This window comes from Schistocerca cancellata, chromosome 5 (genome assembly GCF_023864275.1).
Source record: "Schistocerca cancellata isolate TAMUIC-IGC-003103 chromosome 5, iqSchCanc2.1, whole genome shotgun sequence".
Classification (NCBI taxonomy): domain Eukaryota; kingdom Metazoa; phylum Arthropoda; class Insecta; order Orthoptera; family Acrididae; genus Schistocerca; species Schistocerca cancellata.
In genome coordinates this window covers 371,876,385-371,890,078 of record NC_064630.1, presented here as the reverse complement: position 1 = coordinate 371,890,078, position 13,694 = coordinate 371,876,385, and the positions used below count along the sequence as shown (strand labels likewise).

General features: G+C 47.5%; 1 protein-coding gene and 1 non-coding gene across 2 annotated transcripts in view; both read right to left on the bottom strand.

The window, feature by feature from the left end:
• The window catches only part of LOC126187389 (protein patched), a 163,407-nt gene that overhangs the window by 102,612 nt on the left and 47,101 nt on the right, over positions 1–13,694 (bottom strand). The window lies entirely within an intron of this gene.
• Trnas-gga (transfer RNA serine (anticodon GGA)) lies at positions 9,018–9,092 on the bottom strand. Its single transcript has one exon. It is a non-coding gene; the product is annotated as a tRNA-Ser (tRNA).

Sequence of the window (13,694 nt, the reverse complement as noted above, 5' to 3'; positions counted from 1 at the left end):
GGACTTAACATCTGAGGTCATCAGTCTCCTAGAACTTAGAACTACTTAAACCTAACTGACCTAAGGACATCACACACATCCATGCCCGAGGTAGGATTCGAACCTGCGACCGTAGCGGTCGCGCGGTTCCGAACTCAAGCGCCTAGAACCGTTCGGACACAACGGCCGGCTCCGGAATGGGTTCCCGGTAGGGGCACGGCCGATATCCTTCCCCATCCTTGACACAATCCGAGCTGGTGCTGTGTGTCTAATGACCTCTATGTCGACGGGAAGTTAAAGCCAATTTTCCTTCCTTCTTCCTTTTCTGCGATTAGTGTAGTAATATGATTAAGCTCTGATGACACCCTTACTGACGGTAATAGCACAGTTATTACAGCAAGTGCAAATTAGACGGATTATATGCAATAACAGTCTCAGGGAATCTCCTTTGATAAATCGGTGCGGCCACAGAGAGGGGCCCAATAACAGGATTACCACTTCAAGTTCGATTTTACCCCAAATTCCCCTAAATCCCAGTCAAAATGAAATACAGGGTGTCCGAAAAGTCTTTCCCTGATTACACAGATTGATAACTCATGCTAGAAGATACAAATATGAAACTTGTGTCGAATTGTTTAGAACTATCAAAGTCTTTTTTTTCTGTTTTAGGTTCGCAGTACGTAAGTAGTGGATGAGGCGCAGTGCCCATGAAGTCATGTTAACCAATCAGGAGAAGGCACAGTGTGTCCTGTGGTACCATGAGACACGATCATCAACCACAGTGCAGAGCCGCTTCCAGACAACATTTGCAAGGAATCCACCTGATATCAAGAGCATTAAAGCCTGGTATGAGAAGTTCAAGAACACAGGATCGGTTGCTGACCTTCCGAGGTCTGGCCGACCAAGAACCTCAGCAGACAGGGTGGAAGCTGTAAGGCAGTCTTTTCTGCGAAGTCCGAAGAAATCGGTGCGCAGGGCCTCACGTGAATTACAGATGCCAAAACGCTCTCTCCATGACATTTTACACAAACGTTTATTGTTTCGTGCATACAAAGTGCAAATCGTTCAGGCCTTGTTGCCCAATGACAGTACACGTCGTTATGACTTTGCAGTCGAAATGCTATCACGTATTGAGGACGATGATGGTTATCTCAGACGAATTGCCTTTTCCGACGAAGCGACCTTTTTTGTCAGTGGAGTAGTGAATCGCCATAATGTGTGCATTTGGGGTTCACAACCCCCTGGCGAGGTCATGGAGTGCACCAGAGGCAGTCCAAAGGTGAATGTTTGGTGCGCGCTATTGCACGATCGAATTATCGGGCCATTCTTCTTCGCTGAGGCTACCGTCACATCTGCAGTGTATCTGGACGTGTTGCAACTGTATGCTGTTCCTCAGCTGTTTCAGTACCATCCCGGTGTCTTGTTTCAGCAAGACGGTGCACCGCCTCATTGGGGTTTGGACGCCCGTGCCTATCTCGATATGACCTTTCCTGGGCGATGGATTGGTCGTGATGGGCCAGCGGTTTGGTCTCCACGCTCTTCTGACATAACCCCATTAGACTTCTTTTTATGGGGTTATGTCAAGGATGAGGTCTACTGAACACGTTGAAACATCCCCTTAGATAAATTATACATGACTGTGCTTAAACTGACACACAATATTTTTAGCGCAACGCAATCTGACTTTCAATAATCCCTACAAAAGAATAGCCCTAACTAACATTAACCTATACCTTTCATGAATCGCTTACGTCACAAAAATCTTCGTCACTCGAACTACTGCAATACAGTGAGCGCCACTACTGCCAGCTAAATAAAAGATTCAAACTACTGAGGGCACTAACTACTGATAGGCATAGTTAGCAAAAGAAAGATTTTGATAGAGAACAAACAATGTATTTACCTTAATAGTGTTCAAAAGTCATAATATATACGAGGTGCATTCAAGTTCTAAGGCCTCCGATTTTTTTTCTCTGGACTGGAAAGAGATAGAAACATGCGCATTGTTTTAAAATGAGGCCGCGTTCATTGTCAATACGTCCCAGAGATGGCAGCACCGTATGGCAGATGGAATTTTACCGCCAGCGGCGAGAATGAGAACTGTTTTAAATACTTAAAACGGCGACGTTTTCCTTACTTGAACAGCGTGCAATCATTCGTTTTCTGAATTTGCGTGGTGTGAAACGAATTGAAATTCATCGACAGTTGAAGGAGACATGTGGTGATGGAGTTATGGATGTGTTGAAAGTGCGTTCGTGGGTGCTATAGTTTAATGAAGGCAGAACATCGTGTGTCAACAAACCAAAACAACCTCGGGCTCACACAAGCCAGTCTGACGACATGATCGAGAATGTGGAGAGAATTGTTTTGGGGGATTGCCGAATGACTGTTGAACAGATCGCCTCCAGAGTTGGCATTTCTGTGGGTTCTGTGCACACAATCCTGCATGACGACCTGAAAATGCGAAAAGTGACATCCAAGTGGGTGCCACGAATGCTGACGGACGACCACATGGCTGCCCGTGTGGCATGTTGCCAAGCAATGTTGACGCACAACGACAGCATGAATGGGACTTTCTTTTCGTCGGTTGTGACAATGGATGAGACGTGGATTCCATTTTTCAATCCAGAAACAAAGCGCCAGTCAGCTCAATGGAAGCACACAGATTCACCGCCACCAAAAAAAATTCAGGTAACCGCCAGTGCTGAAAAAATGATGGTGTCCATGTTCTGGGACAGCGAGGGCGTAATCCTTACCCATTGCGTTCCAAAGGGCACTACGGTAACAGGTGCATCCTACGAAAATGTTTTGAAGAACAAATTCCTTCCTGCACTGCAACAAAAACGTCCGGGAAGGGCTGCGCGTGTGCTGTTTCACCAAGACAACGCACCCGCACATCGAGCTAACGTTACGCAACAGTTTCTTCGTGATAACCACTTTGAAGTGATTCCTCATGCTCCCTACTCACCTGACCTGGCTCCTAGTGACTTTTGGCTTTTTCGAACAATGAAAGACACTCTCCATGGCCGCACATTCACCAGCCGTGTTGCTATTGCCTCAGCGATTTTCCAGTGGTCAAAACAGACTCCTAAAGAAGCCTTCGCCGCTGCTATGGAATCGTGGCGTCAGCGTTGTGAAAAATGTGTACGTCTGCAGGGCGATTACGTCGAGAAGTAACGCCAGTTTCATCGATTTCGGGTAAGTAGTTAATTAGAAAAATAATCGGAGGCCTTAGAACTTGGATGCACCTCGTATATCAGTCCATGATATCCAATATTACAAATTTACTCTTTCTGATGGACACACGTCCAGATCGTCCGCTCTCAAAATTCCGCCATCTCTCTCCTCACTCCACCACTGCTGACGGCTCACCTCCAACTGCGCAACGCTACGCGCTGTTAACAGCCAACTGCCCAACACTACAATAGCGACTATTGCAACAATGCCGACCAGCCTCAGACTGCACACAGCACAGTCAGTGATTTTCATATAGAGCGCTACCTGGCGTTACCAATATAAAAACCTAAACAGCCTACTGACAACGTGTACCAGACCTTGAAACCCTGCGGCAACAGATAATCACAGTCGTTGAATCGATCCCTCCAGTGATGTTGGCTAATGTGCGGACGGAAATTGAATGTCGCCTAGATGTGCTACGTGCTACCAAGGGTACTCACTCATATGGGAGTTTACTGATGAGTGAAAAAAACTTTGATAGTTTGTAAATAATTAGGCACCAGTTTCATATTTGTATCTTACTTCTAGCCTGAATTATCGATTTATGTAATCAGGGAAAGACTTTTCGGACACCCTGTAGGTCTAAACCACAGAAAACTTAAGACGTTTCGCACTGAAGAACTGCCGAAATGCCTGAAAGTGGGAACAATGCTTTTTTCTACAGTCGCGTTGCGCAACATTACGCTGCACGGCGGCGCCGGAGAAACTGCCCAGCCGAGGCGCCTGCCCGCGGTAGCAGCGGAAGACTTGTCAGCTCCCGAGCCCGGCGTAGCAGACCAGCAGCTACGCAACGCAGCGCGCAGCTTTTCCGGCTCCATCGTCGGCGACCGAGAGCGCACACAGGCATGCGGCGCTCCGTGCAGGCCGGGTGTTTTCCCTTCCCTTCGTTTCCATTCCCTCCATTCATCGCGGCCGTGTGGTCCGCGACCTGGGTGGCCTTCCCTCCCCTCCCACCGCTGCCTGGCCTGGCCCGGCCCCCACCACCAGCGGCAGGCAGCTGCGCCAGCACGAGGGCAACCGGTTTGTGACGGCGCTGCGCTGGCCGGCCGGGCCGCCGCTTACTACACAACAGCCCCGGCGAGGCACGCGGGAATGCACGGCCACGGGCGCTGCGCGCGCGCATGACTCACTCGCCGCTGCGTGGGCGCGCGCGCTGCCCGGTGGCACTCGAGTGGCTGGCTGCCGGCTACCACGCTTTACGCGCCCACTCTCAAATCGAGGCACCCCGCGTGCGTTGGGAGACGCTAATTCACTTCTCCGTGACGTCACTATGACGTGTACCGCGGCCAATGATAAATACGAGCCTGAGCGCACGTCTGTGTGACGTCAGCAATGTAGTGTTCGGGGCCAGCGATAAATACTTATCAAAGCCCTTTGGTTAAATCTTTGGCAGTGTAGTAGGGAAGCTTTTAGCAAAGATCTTTGATAAAAGCTAAAGGGGGGCCGTTCTATATACAGTGAGTCCAAAAAGTATTCGTCTAGCTGTAATTTTTTTTAAAAAAAGCTAAGTATATGTCACGTGAAAGGAAGGGAACATAAAATGTGAACATCTAGTCATACGCAACGAACTTTGGTAAGTTATTTTTATTGATGGACAAGGAAATACATACATCCATAGCGATAACAAATTTGACAAAATTGAGAATTTATTCAAGGGCTACTTCAAAAAGTATTCATCCACTCAAATTTTTTATTTAAAAAATCCCAGGCATGTACAGAAGGCAATGACAATCGTCCACAATGCGTTCCCATAGTTCATCGTCAGTGTTACGAGGGCTGGAATACATCAAAGGTTTTAAATATCTCCACAAAAAGAAAATCCAGGTCGTTCAAGTCTGGAAACCTGGCAGGCCGTTGTATTGGCGAGCAACGACCATTATACTTGTTGTCCAAAAGCTGTTTGCCAGTACTTAGGTATCTGGAATGATGATAAGATCAAACGAGGGCAGCTTATTACATTAGAATTTACGCCCCTTGCGGTGTTTGGAAATAAACTTAGTCTTAGACATTGCCACTATACTAACGCAGGCATGACTGCACTTGCGCAAACGTCGCATTGGGGAAACAGCTGGTTTTCGGACATATGTTTATTTCGATTATTTCCTTGTTTCATTGTTCTTTATTGGCCCCTTTCGTTCGTTGCCATAATAGTCAAACACTGTTTCATATAGTTTGCTCGCATTACCTTGTGGAACGCTTATGAGAATTCTAGAGATGTAGAATATAATGAGTTCGTCTGTGTCTATGTCCGTGAGAAATCACTACGGGCGAAGAGGTCAGGAAGAGAGGGTATTGGTGAGCGGCTGTCTCCGGCAAGAGCCAACCTACGAACAGGACGCTGTACTTACGACCTCAGCAGGGAGTGTATGGTGTGTAGTGTGCACGCCGGCGAGCAGGGAAGTTGGCCCCGCCTTATCAGCTGACGGGAGTTTCCGCACGGAGGAACGTCTTGGCAGCGCCTCAACAGAATTCCGAGCCACTTACGCAACCCGCCGGCTCAGCGAGAGGCGTTGCTCTCGTATCCCAGCAAGTTTTTCCGAGTTTATTTAAAAAAAAACTTAAATTCTATGTGATTTCCGTAAATTGCTTCAGATGAATGCTGGGATGGTCCCTTTGACAAAACTGCAGTCTGTTCGTCTCGCTATCCTTCCCAGACTAAGCCAGTGTTTAAGCTCTAAAGACATGAAGCTCAAAGTTTCTCCTTCCAATTCATTCTGTGCCGGCCGAAGTGGCCGAGCGGTTCTAGGCGCTACAGTCTGGAACCGCGCGACCGCAACGGTCACATGTTCGAATCCTGCCTCGGGCATGGATGTGTGTGACGTCCTTAGGTTAGTTAGATTTAAGTAGTTCTCAGTTCTAGGGGACTGATGACCTCAGAAGTTAAGTCCCATAGTGCTCAGAGCCATTTCAACCAAATTCATTCTGCCATTAGCGCTATTCTGATTTCGTCTGTCAGACACATGATGGCACAGCACAGAGCCACATACAGAAGGAGCGTGGCTTCCTCAAGCTTTCCGTGGTTTTCTTAAATCAGTTCAGGAGCATAGTATGATGGCCCATTTAAAGGACCACTGCCCATTCCTTCCTCAATCCTTCTCTAAATACTATAATGAAACACGACTTTGACGGGACCCTATTGTGTACGCATACTTCAACTCACTGTTACGTGGAGAAACTGCAAAGAAAGGCGCGTGCAATTCCAGAGTTGTCAGTTAATTTTCATCAAAAGTACGAAAGTCGAATATATCGATATTTTACATCTGATATATCGACAACTGGTTTTCAATTCCCGGCACTGATTGGGATTTTTTTGGTGAGAGAACCAGAACGGTGTGTACTCAGCATCGGGATGTCAGCTGAAGAGCTACTTGAATGAGAAGTAGCGGGTCCATGGTCTGCGAAGCTGACAACGACTGGGGGAGTGGTGTGTTGACCACATGGCCATACGAATGACACCATTAGTAGAAGATGGCACTGCGTCGGTCGGTTCTGGACGGCCCTAGAGAGCCGGACTGAGCTGTAGCTTTTATACAGACAGCACTAATATCATTTGCGCGATTTAATGAACATCGATGTATCGATACTTCCCTACCTCAGAGAACGAAGGCCAAGTTTTATCCTCGTTATGTAATCTTTACGCTACAAGGAAGGAGAAATTGTGTCATGCCAGATGCAGTGGCTTCAGTCTTTACCACATTCAACGCGTCTACGCTGATAAACTTCGTAAACTCGCGCCAATTACTTAATTTGAATGATTATTAGTGTGGTATACACTGAGGTGACAGAAGTCATGGGATAGCACAGATGGCGATAGTACAGTGTACGCAGGATATAGAAGGATAGAGCATTGGCGGAGCTGTCATTTGTACTCAGGTGATAAACGTGAAAAGCTTTACGGCGGGATTATGGCCGCACGACGGTGATTAACAGACTTTGAACGCCGATTCGTAGTTGGAACTATACGCATGCGACGTTCCATTTCGGAAACGGTCCGAGAGCCATAGTGTCAGGAGTCTGCCAAGAATACCAAATTTCAGGCATTACCTATCACCACAGACAACGCATTGGCTGACGCAGCGGTTTTTGTGTAGTGCTACCAGACAAGCAACACTGCGTGAAATATCCATTAGGTCGGAAATTTGGCGTTAAAGGGCTATTGCAGCAGACGACCTTTGACTAACAGCACGACATCGCCTGCAGCGCCGCTCCTGGGCTTGTGATCATATCAGTTGGACCCTAGACGACTGGAAACCCGTGATCTGGTCGGATGAGACCCAGTTTCAGCTGGTAAGAGCTGATGGCAGGGTCCGAGTGTGGCGCAGACCCCACGAAGCCATGCACTCAAGTTGTCGACAAGGTATTGTGCAAACTGGTGGCGGCTCCGTAGTGATGTGGGCTGTGTTCACATGGAATGGATTCCGATCCAAATGAACCAATCATTGATTGGGAATCGTTATACTCGACTATTTAGCTATTCATAGACTTCATGTTCATTTCTACCAGAGAACCCACCCCATTCCATGTTAACGCAGCCCACGCCATTACAGAGCTACCACCAGCTTGCACAGTGTCTTGTTGACAACTTGGGCCCATGGCTTTGTGGGCTCTGCGGTACACACGAACCCTGCCATCAAGTCTTACCAATTGAAATCGGGATTCATTCCAGTCGTCTACAGCCCAACCGATATGATCACGAGTCCAGGAAACGCGCTGCAGGCGACGTCGTGTTGTTATCAAAGGTACTCGCGTCTGTCGTCCGCTGGCACAGCCCATTAACGCCAAATTTCGCTGCCTAACGGATACGTTCGTCGTACATCCCACAATGATTTCTGCGTTTATTTCACGCAGTGTTGCTTGTCTGTTAGCACTGACAACTCTACGCAAACGCCGCTGCTCTCGGTCGTTATGTGAAGGTCGTCGGTCACTGCGTTGTCCGCGTTGGAGGCAATGCCAGAAATGTATTCTTGGCACACTCTTGACACTGTATCTCTGAATACTGAATCCCCTAACAGTTTCCGAAATGAAATGTCTCGTACGTCTAGATTCAATGACGATTCTGCGTTCAAAGCCTGTTAATTGTCGTCGGTCGGCCATAATCACCTCGAAAAGCTTTTCACGTGAATCACCTGAGTACAAATGACAGCTCCGCCAATGCACTGTCCTTTTATACCTCCTGTACGCGATACAACCGCCAGCTGTGTGTGTGCTTGTCGCTCTCCGATGACTTTTGTCACCTCAGTGTATGGTTGTTGCCGGACTGCCTGCTCGGGTCACCGTCGTTGGCGACGTCAGGAAGAGAGGCAAGCGCCGTCGCCGACGCCCACGCCCACGCCGCCGTGATGTAGTGGACAGCGGGCGCGTTACCGCCGCCTGTAATAGCGGGCGCGACTCCACGGTCGCAGTAAATACGCCGCCATCACAATGCTACGCGCGGGCGTTCCCCGTAGCGTACATTACCCGCTATCGTGGCTTGTAAATGTTTCCTAAGCCAAACATCGCCGCCCGTACAAAGGAGAGACACACACACACAGACAGAGAGAGAGAGAGAGAGAGAGAGAGAGAGAGAGAGAGAGAGAGAGAGAGAGAGAGGAAGGAACTATAATCCGTACAGTTTTCTTTTTGTTTCCTCTGGCGCTTTTACAGAGCGCAGCAAGTGTCCCTGGAAATGGAGCGGGGCGAGAGAGGGAAGCCCCACTTTGCTCCTGTAGTGTTGCCAACAAGAAAGATAAGAGCTGGAATGAGAATTTCACTCTGTAGCCGAGTGTGCGCTGATATGAAACTTCCTGGCAGATTAAAACTGTGTGCCGGACCGAGACTCGAACTCGGGACCTTTGCCTTTCCCGGGCAAGTGCTCTACCAACTGAGCTACCCAAGCACGACTCACGCCCCGTCCTCACAGCTTTACTTCTGCCAGTACCTCGCCTTCTACCTCCCAAACTACTGGCGGAAGTAAAGCTGTGAGGAAGGGGCGTGAGTCGTTCTTGGGTAGCTCGGTAGGGCACTTGCCCGCGAAAGGCAAAGGCCCCGAGTCGAGTCTCGGTCCGGCACACAGTTTTAATCTGCCAGGAAGTTTCAAGATAAGAGCTGCATATTGCTCTTAGCGTGGAACAGCTACAAGGATTTTTCGAGTTGCTCCCCACATTTTGTCTCTTTTGTGTAGGTCCGACGCATTGTGTTGCAGTAGAGTTCGTTTAGTAGGCTCAGTGGTTGAAGTGCCAGACTACTAACTAAGAGGTTTCGGGTTCGATATCCTGTCCGTCCTACGACTTTTTTTTCTTTTAGATCCGACAATATATGTTATTAGGGGCAGATAAATGAAAATTGAAAACCCGCCACAGGGGGACCATGGAATGGCTCCATTCAAAAGTAATCACCAAATGTGTTTGGAGCACGAGGACAAATTGCAAAGCCAACAGTGGAAACATACCATATCTCCCCCGCCAAAAAAAGTCGAGAGCTGTTCACACTACTTTCGGTAAGGGCGGACTCATTCTGTTGTACAATAGCGCCTGCCCCCACACTTAGCGATGAGACAGTCAGTTCCTGTTACGGAGAACGTGGTCGGGGGCTGACGTATCCACAAAGTGCATCCACTGTTGCACTTCCTCGTCCGACTGAAACCGAGGTCCACGCATGTCTTTCTTCAGATCGCCAAAGATGTGAAACTGATGCGGTGAAAGATCCGGGCAGTACGGGGGATGTTGCAACGTTTCCCAAACCGCTGAGGCGTAGCCTTCGTCCGAGTGGCAGTGTGGTGGCGGGCGCCATTGTGCTACACGATTATTCCGTTCGTCAGCATTCCTGGGCCTTTCGACATAATGGCGCCTCAAATTTTTGCGAACTGTCTTCATAGCGCTGCGGATTAATTGTGGTTCGACGTACGGGAAACTCGACGAGCAGAGGGTCTCTGCAGTTGAAAGAGATCATCATGACCTTACGTGGTACCACCATTTGGAGCACGAGGTCAAACGGCAAATCCAACAGTGGAAACATACCGTATCTCCCCCGCCAAAAATGTCCCGAGCTGTCCACACTACTTTCGGTAAGGGCGGACTCACTCTGTTGTACAATAGCGCCTGCCCCCACACTGCCAATCGGACGAAGGCTACACTTCAGTGTTTGGTTGGGAAACACTGCAACATCCACCGTACAGCCAGGGACTTTCACCGTCTAAAACTTCCGGGCAGATTAAAACTGTGTGCCGGACAGAGACTCGAACTCGGGACTCAGTTGGTAGAGCACTTGCCCGCGAAAGGCAAAGGTCCCGAATACGTGTCTCGGTCCGGCACACAGTTTTAAACTGCCAGGAAGTTTCATAACAGCGCACACTCCGCTGCAGAGTGAAAATCTCCTTCTGTTTCACCGTGTAGTTTTCACATATTTTTGGGACCTGAAGAAAGACTTGAGTGGACGTCGGTTTCAATCAGACGAGCAAGAGCAAAGTGGGTGCAGTTGTGCATCCGTCAGCAGCCGACCACTTTCGACGAAATGGGAATTGATCGTCACGTCTCCCAGTGGGATAACTGTTGTAATGCGTGTGATGACTGCATTTGAATGGATCCGTTCCATTGTCACGTTGTGACGGGTTATCGGTTTTCATTTGACTGCCCCTTATATTAAACGTCTAACACGGGGCATAATCCCAAATCAGGACTGCGTAACTAATGGCTTGCGGGTCAACAGATATTAGATTTTTAATACTTCATCCAATTATTGGCTGAATTTAAAAATTTAAAAAGCTGCCGTAATCTACTCATTAATAAGTACAATCTTACGTTAAAATTTTAACACGTTAAGACAAATGTTACCGTTTAAAACGGTATGTAAGTCTTGAGGCATGGTAATTCATGACACGCACATTATCCAGAGTATTTTCATATAGAATTTCAGAATGATAGTACTTGGCGACTTCCAACAAACTTTACAGTAATTTCAAACATTTACGAAACTGTTTCTCCCTGACGTCCGCCGTAAAACGGTAAAATGAAGAAGTTTATCGTTTACTACATTTTCGCTATCCACGCAGCACAATTATAGAATTAGCCATCATGTTTTGATTTGTGGCTTCTTTGCTACTATATTCCCAACACATTTTGCAGACAGTATCCGCACTGAATACACTTGCAAAACTATGTCATTGTACGAAACATAATTCAGGTTATATGACCTCAAAAACATTGAGTTTTGTGTAATACTAGCTTCTGCTTAATACGGCGCGCAAATTAACCAACCAATAGTCGTCTAGTGAAATGAGATGAAGTGATCGTATGGGCACTGATGACTGGGAGTCTCCACGTGGGGAAGTTCGACCGCAGAGCCGCAAGTCTTTTCAGTTGAGGCCACAATGGGCGACCTGTGTGTCGATGACGATGAAATGATAAGTACACCACAACACCCAGTCCCCTAGCGGAGAAATCTCCGATCCGGCCGGAAATCAAACCCAGACCCGCCTGATTGCAGTCAGACTCGCTGGCCACTCAGCTAATGTGGTAGACAGTCATCTAGTGTTTCATAATGAGAGCACTTAGCGATTTCCAATAAAATTTAAATATAAGTCAAACCTTTCCTAAACTTTTTCTCGTTTATGCTCTTCACAGCAGATGTTTCAACACATCACTCATTTGTAAAGTAGTCACTCGTTTGAAGCTGTTTAGTGGGTTTCACTGGTGTTTCTTCTACATCTACATCCATACTCCGCAAGCCATCTGACGGTGTGTGGCGGAGGGTACTTGAGTACCTCTATCGGTTCTCCTTTCTATTCCAGTCACGCATTGTTCGTGGAAAGAAATATAGTCGGTATGCCTCTGTGTGGGCTCTAATCTCTCAGATTTCATCCTCATGGTCTCTTCGCGAGATATACGTTGGAGGGAGCAATATACTGTTTGACTCCTCGGTGAAGGTATGTTCTCGAAACTTCAGCAAAAGCCTGTACGGAGCTACTGAGTGTCTCTCCTGCAGAGTCTTCCACTGGAGTTTATCTATCATCTCCGTAACGCTTTCGCGATTACTAAATGATCCTGTAACGAAGCGCGCTGCTCTCCGTTTGATCTTCTCTATCTCCTCCATCAATCCCATCTGGTACGGATCCCACACTGGTGAGCAATATTCAAGCAGTGGGCGAACAAGTGTACTGTAACTTACTTTCTTTGTTTTCGGACTGCATTACCTTAGGATTCTTCCAATGAATCTCAGTCTGGCATCTGCTTTACCGACGATCAACTTTATGTGATCATTCCATTTTAAATCACTCCTAATGCCTACTCCCAGATAATTTATGGAATTAACTGCTTCCAGTTGCTGACCTGCTATATTGTAGCTAAATGAAAAAGGATCTTTCTTTCTATGTATTCGAAGCACATTACACTTGTCTACATTGAGATTCAATTGCCATTCCCTGCACCATGCGTCAATTCGTTGCAGATTCTCCTGCACTTCGGTACAATGTTCCATTGTTACAACCTCTCAATGTACAACAGCATTATCCGCAAAAGCCTCAGTGAACTTCCGATGTTATCCACAAGGTCATTTATGTATATTGTGAATAGCAACGGTCCTTCGACACTCCCCTGCGGCACACCTGAAATCACTCTTACTTCGGAAGACTTCTCTCCATTGAGAATGGCATGCTGCGTTATGTTATCTAGGAACTCTTCAATCCAATCACACAATTGGTCTGATAGTCTATATGCTCTTACTTTGTTCATTAAACGACTGTGGGGAACTGTATCGAACGCCTTGCGGAAGTCAAGAAACACGGCATCTACCTGTGAACCCGTGTCTATGGCCCTCTGAGTCTCGTGGACGAAGAGCGCGAGCTGGGTTTCACACGACCGTCTTTTTCGAAACCCATCCTGATTCCTACAGAGTAGATTTCTAGTCCCCAGAAAAGTCATTGTACTCCTACTTAATACATGTTCCAAAATTCTACAACGGTTCGATGTTAGAGATATAGGTCTATAGTTCTGCACATCTGTTCGACGTCCCTTCTTGTAAACGGCGATGACCTGTGCCGTTTTCCAATCCTTTGGAACGCTACGCTCTTCTAGAGACCTACGGTACACCGCTGCAAGAAGGGGAGGAAGTTCCTTCGCGTAGTCTGTGTAAAATCGAACTGGTATCCCTTCAGGTCCAGCGGCCTTTCCTCTTTTGAGCGATGTGAAAAATGCCAAGTTGAGCAGTCCAAATTAAACAGTAGGTCCCCCTTTAACTCTTTGGGTAAGTCAGTTCGCAACTGGCAAGAAGCCCACGGGATACTATCTCCAACAAGACCATGCTTAGAAAAAAAAAAAAGTCGTGTTTAATCGTATCTTCAGATGGATGGTAGCTTTACTATCAAGGTGAAACATAGGGAATGTGCAGTTTTACTGGGCTTGTGTAGCTCTTTGGTTTTCGTGCCGGCGGATATCGTCAGAGATAGAACGGGCAAGTGCACACCACGCTTGTTACCACTGCAGCGCGCTCGCGGTCATCCGGAAGCA